Genomic DNA, 9,325 nt, shown 5'->3' on the forward strand with positions numbered 1-9,325 from the left:
AAAGGGATCAAACTAATCTAGGAGATGATCCATTGTCCAAGGATACTCAATATTTAGCCAATATAGGGAATTCATTGCAAGGCAGTATCAAAGGGATTTGTATCCAAGATACCATATCCATATCCCAAATTCTCCATCTCGAGTCAATTTGATTTATATATTGGTTTAATAGTTTAGGGGTTTAGCAATTATTACTTGATTTTGTTAGCTAAATAATAGAGGAGCAACAAGTTTTAGGAATGCCGGTCCTTATGGGATTGACTAAATTACATTAGAGCACACTTTATCACTTACTACTTGTGGTATAGTAGGCATAATCAGGGCATTATGATATGAACTATGCCACTTTTATAACACAAGTGAGCGTGCTGATCAAGTAATATAGTATGCAATTAGTGCAAGGTTGTCGATACCATGGAGGAACTAGAAAAGTATTAGTACTAATAATAATCTTATTATCTAGCGTAAACAAAGATTTATGAGATAGGGAACCTGAAAGAAACAAGAAAAACAAGAAAACTAGAAATCAAGCTAATGGCAAAGACAAATTGAAGGTAAATAAAGACATGAGGCAGATGTGTCCAAGCATAGACTTCCCCTATGGTTTCTAAAGAGATATTAGACAAGATTGAATTGGTTAGTTATAAATTGATTGGACCACGAGAGTTCCTAAAACATATTGCCTCCTTTCTCAAAATGAGCAATAGCTGGTCCTATATAGTGTTGATACAGATTATCCTATGACTACAAATACACTCGATGAACTCTTTCTAACTAGAGTTCAAGAAGTAGTTAATCTTTCTCTCGAAATCAATTAACCCTAATCCAATAAAAAGGAATATTGAAATCTCTTCCTAATCTTCACTCCCTACAATTACATTAACAAGAACCCTATTGTTAACTCACTCAGAAGAAACACAGGGATTGGCAATTCAATCCTAGAGTGACATATTTCGAGCTAACTCGTATCTTCTTTCAATTAGCAACATGCCTATAAACAGTGAACCTCTTGATCGTGACTAGCGTACATCAGACAATAAACTTTCTGATTATCGTTAAATGGAGTTCAAGACAATAACAACACACAATTGAATCAAACATACAAAAATATATAATAAAAGTCAATAAAAGATTAAAAGTCTACAACCAAAGTCTCAAAGAATAAAATCTAGATTTCATCCATGCCCAAACTCCAAGAAGTGTAGTTCTCAATCAATGGATAACAATCATAAAATCCAAAAGAAGCAATAAAAGTAATCAAAGGCATTAAAAGTCCCTCAAGCTTCTCCATCTCTAAATGATGAAGGATTATTACTAGTTTTCTACAAACGCTGATAACAACGCTTCGTGACAACTTCCTTGATGTCATAGACCCATGGTGAAGGTTCAATTTTCGCTTGGATTACCGGAGGAAAACCCCTAAAAGGTTTTCCACTCTCTTCCCTATATTTAGTTTCCCAAAAAAAATCCTTAAGAAAACTCTCAATTAATCCCTTTATGGGTAACTTATGAGCTTGAATGAGGCTATAAGTTCCTAGAGATCAAAGGTCGCATTCCTTAAAGGTAACTTGCAACCATAAGCTTTGCTTGTAAGGTCTTTTACCTGGGTGTTGCGGTCCTGCTTACGGCTGTAAGCACTGGACAGCAAGCTCTACTGTTTGGTACTTGTAACCTCCTTTACGGGTATAAGTACTGCCCGTATGGCTCTCTGCCCGACCCTAATACCTTGGCTTATGGGCATAAATGAAACACCGGATATGCAATTCTAATCCAAGAACTCACACTCAAAATAAAGTAAACAAAAACATAAATTTCAATAGATCTGGTCCTTTTCCACAAAACCTTTAAAATAATTATTTATAGCTAACGCCAAAATAGTAAATAAAACTAAAATAGTTACAAAATGCTGGATAAATAAATAAAACTAAAATAACTAATAAATCTAAGATATTTATAAAATATTAAATAAAAATACTTCGAGGATTTAAATTAAAAATCCTAAAATAATAAGGAGATTTCTTCCATCATGTTGTGTCATTTCTTCCATTATGTTGAGTTTTGATATATATATATATATATATATATATATATATATATATATATATATAAATATCTAATTACACTTGTAATTGAATACTTCATCAATCCATTATCATTCCAAAATTTTAATTTCTTGATCTTGAAATCTTTCCATTTAGTATCTTTTTTTCTTCTTCTTCTTCGAAAACAACTACATCCTTAGTTTTGATTCTTTGTAAAACTCAAAGAAATCCTTTTTATTGCTCTTTTTTCTTTTATCAACACTCTTCCAATCAACCTTTTCATCTTTTCCCTCAGTTTTAGAAGCTTTCCTAATTATATTTTCACAACTTCCATCATCAATAATAGTATTGAACACCTTATTTTTATGCAACCGATGGCTTTGAATATGGTCTTCATGTTTGGGAGTTGGCATTATCCACCTTACAAGATAAACTTGCCACTCATCTGCTTCATATTCTTCTTCCTCATCACCATCTAGCTCACAAATAATATCTTCATTCTTCTTTATAATGTTCACGGTCTTCCTCAAGGGATATTCATTTGATTTTTGTCTAGGTTGGTTACACCTAAAACACTTAATACAATAGTTTTGGCATATGGATTTTCTATTTTCATGATTCTTCATCTTTCCCTACCATCTCTGTTGTCTTATTCTTTCTGTATTGGTTGTTGTTCTTATACTATGATCTTCAGACTTTTCTGTAGACTCAACATAATTATTATCGTCATAGTTTCCTCTAACTTTCGCTCATGTTGCATTAGCTCTGCCTCTAAGGCCATGTTGTTCGTCGTAGGTAAAGTTCAGATAACTTGCACCCCAATTTCTATTTCTGAGTACTGAGCTTAATCCCTCCAAATACCTCGCAACTTACTGCACTTTTGACTCAAGGAGGTTGTTTCTTATAGCCAATCTCATGAATTCAGCGGTATAATCATGCACAGACCTATTACCTTGTTGCAAGGTATTCGGAGGGATTAAGGCAAAATTCATGAATACAATGTTATCAATAGGGTAGTAGGTCTGTTGATGAATGCACTGCAGAATTCATGAGATTGAGTAAAAGAAACAACCTCTTTTGAGTCAAAAGGATAATAAGTTGCGAGGTATTTGGAAGGGATTAAGGCCAACACTGAGAAACAGAATTGGGGTGCAAGTTATCCAAGCTTTATTTGAGGCAAAGAACATGGCCTTAAAGGTCGAGCTAATGCAACAAGAGCGAAGCTGGAGGAACTATGAGGATAATAATTATGTTAAGACTACAGAAGAGTCTGAAGATCATAGCAATAAGAATAACAACACTGATATTGTGGAAGTTTGAATTTTTCCCCTACTTCTCTACTTCTCTTTTTGTTTCATGTTCTTGAGTGTTTCTTGTGTGTATGAGTTCCTTGGGTGTCCTCTTGAGTTAGGACTTTAGTTGAAGTCTTTTGGGAGGCAAAAAGAGTGAAGAAAACCCCCTAAAAAGGGTATTTTCAGGCAAGAGCCTTGCGTGCACTTGGTACACCTGCAAGGGGCTGTTTTGGGGGGCTTCACGACCTCCCTTGCGGCTGAAAGGGAGCTCGTGAAGCCATCCTACGCCTTGTGGCCTCCCTTGCGCCGCAAGGCAGCCCGTGAGCAGATCTCGGGCTAAGGCCTATTTAAGGCCCTTCTTGGACCTTCTAGGCTCTTCTTTGAGCCTTTCTTCCTCTCCTTCTTTCTCCTCCTCTAGAACCTTTATTTCTCCTCTCCAAACTCCTCATCTTTGGCCTCCAAGCAAAGATAGAAATGGAGATATTTCTCCTCTTCTCTTGAAGAAGAGATTTCTTAGGATCTTGAGAAGCTTGGTGGTAAGTTGGTTTTTCTTCTCCTTCTTCCTTTTCTCCCCTCCCTTCTTTTTGAGTTTTATTTGTGATTTATGGTGGAAAACCTTGGTTCTTGTTTGGATTTAAAGAATAGAAGAAGTTTGAAGTTGTAAAATCTTGAATTGGTTGAGGATTGAGAGAGATCTTTCATCTCCTAGGTTAGAGTTACTATAGCACCGACCCAAGTAGGGTCTCTTTTGCTTTAATTGTTAGTTTTGAGGGTTGTGAGTGTTTCATTCTTGTAGGTTCTTCTAGATGAAGTGTTTAGCAAACCCTAGATGCAATCATCTCTCCATTTTGAGCATCTTCCTTCATTCAAGTTGGTTAAGTTGTTGCAATTGTTGTTGCTTTATGTTGGTTTGTTTAATTGTTTCTAGGAGGTGAAACTTCAAGCAAGGAATAAGATCTGGTGGAGAAGTAACACCGGAGGGTATTAACTCACCAAGTTTGTGAGTGGGATTTAGTAAATTATGGACTATAAATCATGCTTGTTTTCTAATGCTTAAGTTGCCTTTGCCCTTGAATGATAATTTATTGTTACTAATACTCTTGAAATGTTTTCTATGGCATTTAGAAACAATGATGATTTATTATTTAACTTATTTCAAGAATATTTTGCAAAGTATATGTTACTTGTTATTGGAAACCCTATGTTTTGGATCATATGTTTCGAAGTGTGTATTTTCAAGAAAACATGATGCCTTTGTTATGATGACTAAATGAGTTGTGCAAACTTAGTTCTTGAAATACATCTTCAAGGAATTATTGCAAATGATGTGTTCCTATATGAAAAGATTTGTGTCATGATTGGCATAGCATTTATTTGATTTGATATGTGCAAATTAGTCACTCTTGGAGTGAGGATGGTTTATGTGAAAAGTTGTGAATTTAAGACTGAGAATGATTTTACAATTCCTTTAAATGATAAGTTAACATTGGTAAAAGTTCTCGAATTGTTTTCTATGGTATTTGAAAACAATATTTGGATCATGACTGAGTTCATTCAAAGATACTTACAAGAATGTCATACTTGTGTTTGAAAACCTTATTATTGAGTTTTAAATATTCCAAAATTTATGTTATCTTGAAACTTGAGACTCTTGTTATGATATTAAATGAGTTTATGCAAACCATTTTCTGCAACACATTTTTTGTGTTATTGTCGAGGTTATGCTTGAAAAGTGTACTCAAGGATTATTTTCCCAAATGATGCTTATTTGATGAATAGATGTCCACTTGAGATGTTTTGGATAGCTTACTCACTCTTGGAGTGAAAGTTGTATATTCAAAAGCTTGTGATAGTTTGATGAGATTGATGCTATCATATGGATGTATATACTAAGCCTACGGGCTGGATTGCTATTTAAATATTTTGATGGTGACATGGGAGGATTCCCAATACTTATTACAGTAAGGAGTATAGTTTCCACGGGCCGACCTGTTAGAGGCGGCGTGGAAGACTCCATTTGAGGATAGCACTCTTTCAGAAGGTAGCCTAGAGGGACCTGAATGGAGCGCATTGTTGTGTTGTTTGGAGTCATCACATTGGGCGTCCTAGCGGCCAACGCCAAGAAATGCGTATCTTAGCAGCTCCTAACCTAATCGAGGCCACGGTTAGCGATTGAGGGTTTTGGAGGCTATTTATTATGTTGTCGGTTATCGACTTATATATTTCTTAAATCCTTGTTTTGTTGAGTTGTTGAGAAGAGTGGATGATTTTAGAATTATTATTGGTTTTAAATTGTTGATGTTTTAAAAAGATTAGTATTGATGTATATTATTTATGCAAATCAAAATTCTTGTTTTGTACTTATTACCTATGCTATTTTTGTTATTGTTATTGTTGAACTCTTGAAACATTTAACATGTTAGAATTATTAAACTTTGTGTTATGAAATTTATTGATTATTTTTACATTGTGGAAAGAAAAAGATTTTAGTATGTTATTTCATGTTTTCTTTAAACGTAGATCTCTTGAGTTGTTTAGAAAAAATGATGTTGATTCAAGTTGAAACTTGGCATTGATCAATTGATAGTGTAAAACTGCTTTTACCGAGGTGCATTATTCTTTGAGAAACTGAGTGTTACTCCACGTTTATTAATTTCTTTATTATGAGCATTTGTTAAATTTTAAAAAAATAAAAATGTTATTGTTATATTGTTTATTTGTATTTTTTTGAAATGTATGATTATATAGTTTCATGCTAATCCCCTCATTGAGTAACCAAGTTACTCAGCCCCTCTTTCCTCTTCCTAGGTGATAGTTCAGCACAGTGGTGCAAATGCGAGGTGCTTGACAGGAGTCTAGTTAAATGAAATTATTTTAAGTTTGTGTATGTATGTTCCAGTCCTTGACATGTAGGGTATGGGATCCATTAGTGTATTGTCTTGGTCCATTTGTGTATATTTCCCTTCCTTAGATATTCGTGTATGTTGATATCGCCCAAATGTTGTCTGAGAAACTATACTTTGAGTTTGAGATGTAATTAGGATTATGTAATTCAGGCTCTAATCTTGTATTCCAGGATATGGTTATATATATATATTTTTTGCATAACTTCATATTATCTTGAATTGGTATGTATAGAAAGTTGTTATAGCAGTATATTGTTGAGTTTTTCCCTAAGTTATTTTAGTGACTTTGATATAGGTAACAGGTCAGCCTTACGATGATCCAAGGTTGAGGTAGGGTTTGACCTCCCTTGAGTTATCATGGCGGTATGTCACGTGTGGGACCCGTGGGATCGGGGAGTGACAGATACTGCTAGAACAAGATCTGCTCATAATTTGTTGGAAGAAACTCCCTCTTAAATCTTTCATCCTGTACCAGGTTTGTATGGGACCTTTAGTGTAATAACCAGCATCTAACTTAGGTCTTGTTATAGGGTATTATGGTAATTTTGTGATTTTTAATGATTTTCATGAGATAATGGGGGTGTTTTGGAAATTTTTTCTAGTTATATAAAAAACCTCAAATCTCTTAACCTAGCCCTAAGTTTCCCCAATTGATCCCCTTTTCTTCTTCAAATCCTTCTTGAAGAAGTCTTGGAGCAATAATCTCAATCTTTTCCCTCTTCATTGATTGAAAAACTAAGGTAAGATCCTCATCTTTTCTTTTTCATAATCTTTCATTTTGATCTTAGCATCATAATGCATCTTCTCCCTCAATCTTCATAATCCCCCAATGCTTTGGTTTGAGATATTTGAAATCTTATTATCTATATGTTTGAGTTCATCGTTTTGGAGTTAATTGTGAGGAGTTTCTTGTTGATTGATAGTGTATTTTAGATCTAGGGTTTTGTAGATCTATTAAACCTTTAATGGGTTCATTATATGTTGATTTCTTGGTTAGATTCAAGATTTTCTTTATTAGATTTAAAGAAAACTTGTATAAAATATCATATGATTGTGACCCTTGTTTTTCTTGTGCAATTATCACCTACTTGTTGACATATTTTCATGCTCCCTAGATCCTTACGGGTGTAAGGATACCCGTAAAGACTCTTTCCCAACCTTTTCGCGAAGCTTATGGCCAACTTTATCGGCTTAAGGGTGCAAGGGGCTTACCGGCATAAGTAGCCTATAAGGATCTTACGGGAATAAGCAACTCGTAAGTGTGCCCATAAGGTCCTCTGTCAAGTTCTTACGGTCGAAAGTAGGTCGTAAGGAGCCTGTAAAGTGTTTAGATAGATAGGGATTTATGGCTCGTAACCGACCCAAATCCTTCATACATTGCATATGGCTCAAATTATGCATATGTCACTCCTACATACATATTTTTAGTTGAATTTGCTAGTTGGCTTTGCTCTTAGGTGGGTAAGCTTCGACCAAGGCCAAGGGGTCACCCTCATCATTTGGTCCAAGGCCAGCCCAAGCCCGATCCAAACCCAATCCAATGTTAATGTTTGACGGGTCAGTCAAAGGCCGACCCAAACAAACCTTGATTTGGATATGGATATCATTTTTAAATGATGAGCCGGCCTGCAAGCTAGCCCTTTTGGACTTTTTTTATGCTGATCCAACATGATGGCCCATGAGCTAACCCATTGAATTTATTATTAAATATTATTAATATAATTTTTAAAAAATATCACAAAAAATATACAATGATAGAATAAGTAGGTGTCAACCTAGTATGGGATTTACCCATATTTTAGTTTTGCAATATTTTTCTTAAGTGAAAATTTATTAATACTAATCAATTAATAAAATTATTCATTTTTTTTTATTTTTAAATCATCACAAAGATTAATTAAGTAAATTTAAAAAAGAAAAATAACAGGGGGCCAATTTGTGCCGAATCCAACGGGCTGATCCTAGCCCGATCCAATAATTGATCCAAAAAGCCAAGCCACGGGCTTCATATTTAAAATTTGGGCCGGCCCAAACTATTCATGAGGCTCATCGGATTTGGGCTTTGGTTGGGCTAAAGCCTAAATTTTTTGGACTGGACTGGCTTGGCCCGGCCCAATGATGAGAGTGAGCAAGGAGCTTGCAAAGGAGTATCACATCTACGGTCTTAGACTTATGAGTCTAAGCACCATGAATAGATACCTTCCTTACCAAATGTTTTAAAACGGTTTTACTATTTGGATGCAAAGAACTTTACTTCCTATTTTATGATGTTTTTATTAACCATTTTCTTATATTATTAAAATGAGTTATAGTGGCTTCTTAATCCGGTTTTATTGACATGTCTTTATCATGAATGTTCTCACCGCACTAGTGATCTCAGAGGCCAACACCAAGATGTGCCTAGTTTTATATTTGAAAATGGATAACTAACCTTGGAGGTCCCATTCTTCATTGTGACGGCTGTTAAGTTTGGGGACGACTTTTGTGGCTAACCTTTTTACTAAACTTGATTTTTTGCACATGCATATTGGGTTTATGACTTTACGTGGAACTACTTATTATACCAAAAAAATCTATTTATCGATTTTGTTTATGTAATGATGTTATTTATAGAAAAGCGTTGATGAAGAATATTTATTCTCTTTTAGTAAACATCGAGAAACTGCCCTAACCACTCTCTAAATAACTCATGTTACTCACCCACTCTATTTCCATTTTTCCGGGTGGTGTTTGATAGAGTCATTGTGAGTTAGGGGTGTGCGCTTGGCTCCATCCATCTATGCTATCTTTTCAGTTCATGTTACTAGAGTTTGTTCCATCATTTGAAATTGGTTTAAGTGGATCCACTATTGTGTAATTAATGTTTAACTTTGGTATTTCTACTCCTATTGTTAACAATATCGAACTTCTATAATCTAGTTGACATTATATTTATCTATGCTATCTTTTCAATGCTATACATTATATATATATACAATATTTTTCTCGTAATAGATGTTGACATGATATTTTTCCTTGCGTTGCCTTGGGGATGGTGGATGTATATGTCACCTACTTCAGGGCAACGCGTGATTACCACATGTTC

The 9,325-nt window shown here is 34.8% G+C and overlaps 1 long non-coding RNA gene across 1 annotated transcript; it reads left to right on the forward strand.

The window, feature by feature from the left end:
- The first annotated feature begins 3,466 nt into the window (after positions 1–3,466).
- Positions 3,467–6,404, forward strand: LOC120265830. The gene is made up of 3 exons (XR_005537765.1): positions 3,467–3,870; positions 4,263–4,334; positions 6,143–6,404. It is a non-coding gene; the product is annotated as an uncharacterized LOC120265830 (long non-coding RNA).
- The last annotated feature ends 2,921 nt before the right edge of the window (positions 6,405–9,325 follow it).

The sequence above is a fragment of the Dioscorea cayenensis genome, chromosome 7, assembly GCF_009730915.1.
Source record: "Dioscorea cayenensis subsp. rotundata cultivar TDr96_F1 chromosome 7, TDr96_F1_v2_PseudoChromosome.rev07_lg8_w22 25.fasta, whole genome shotgun sequence".
Lineage (NCBI taxonomy): Eukaryota > Viridiplantae > Streptophyta > Magnoliopsida > Dioscoreales > Dioscoreaceae > Dioscorea > Dioscorea cayenensis.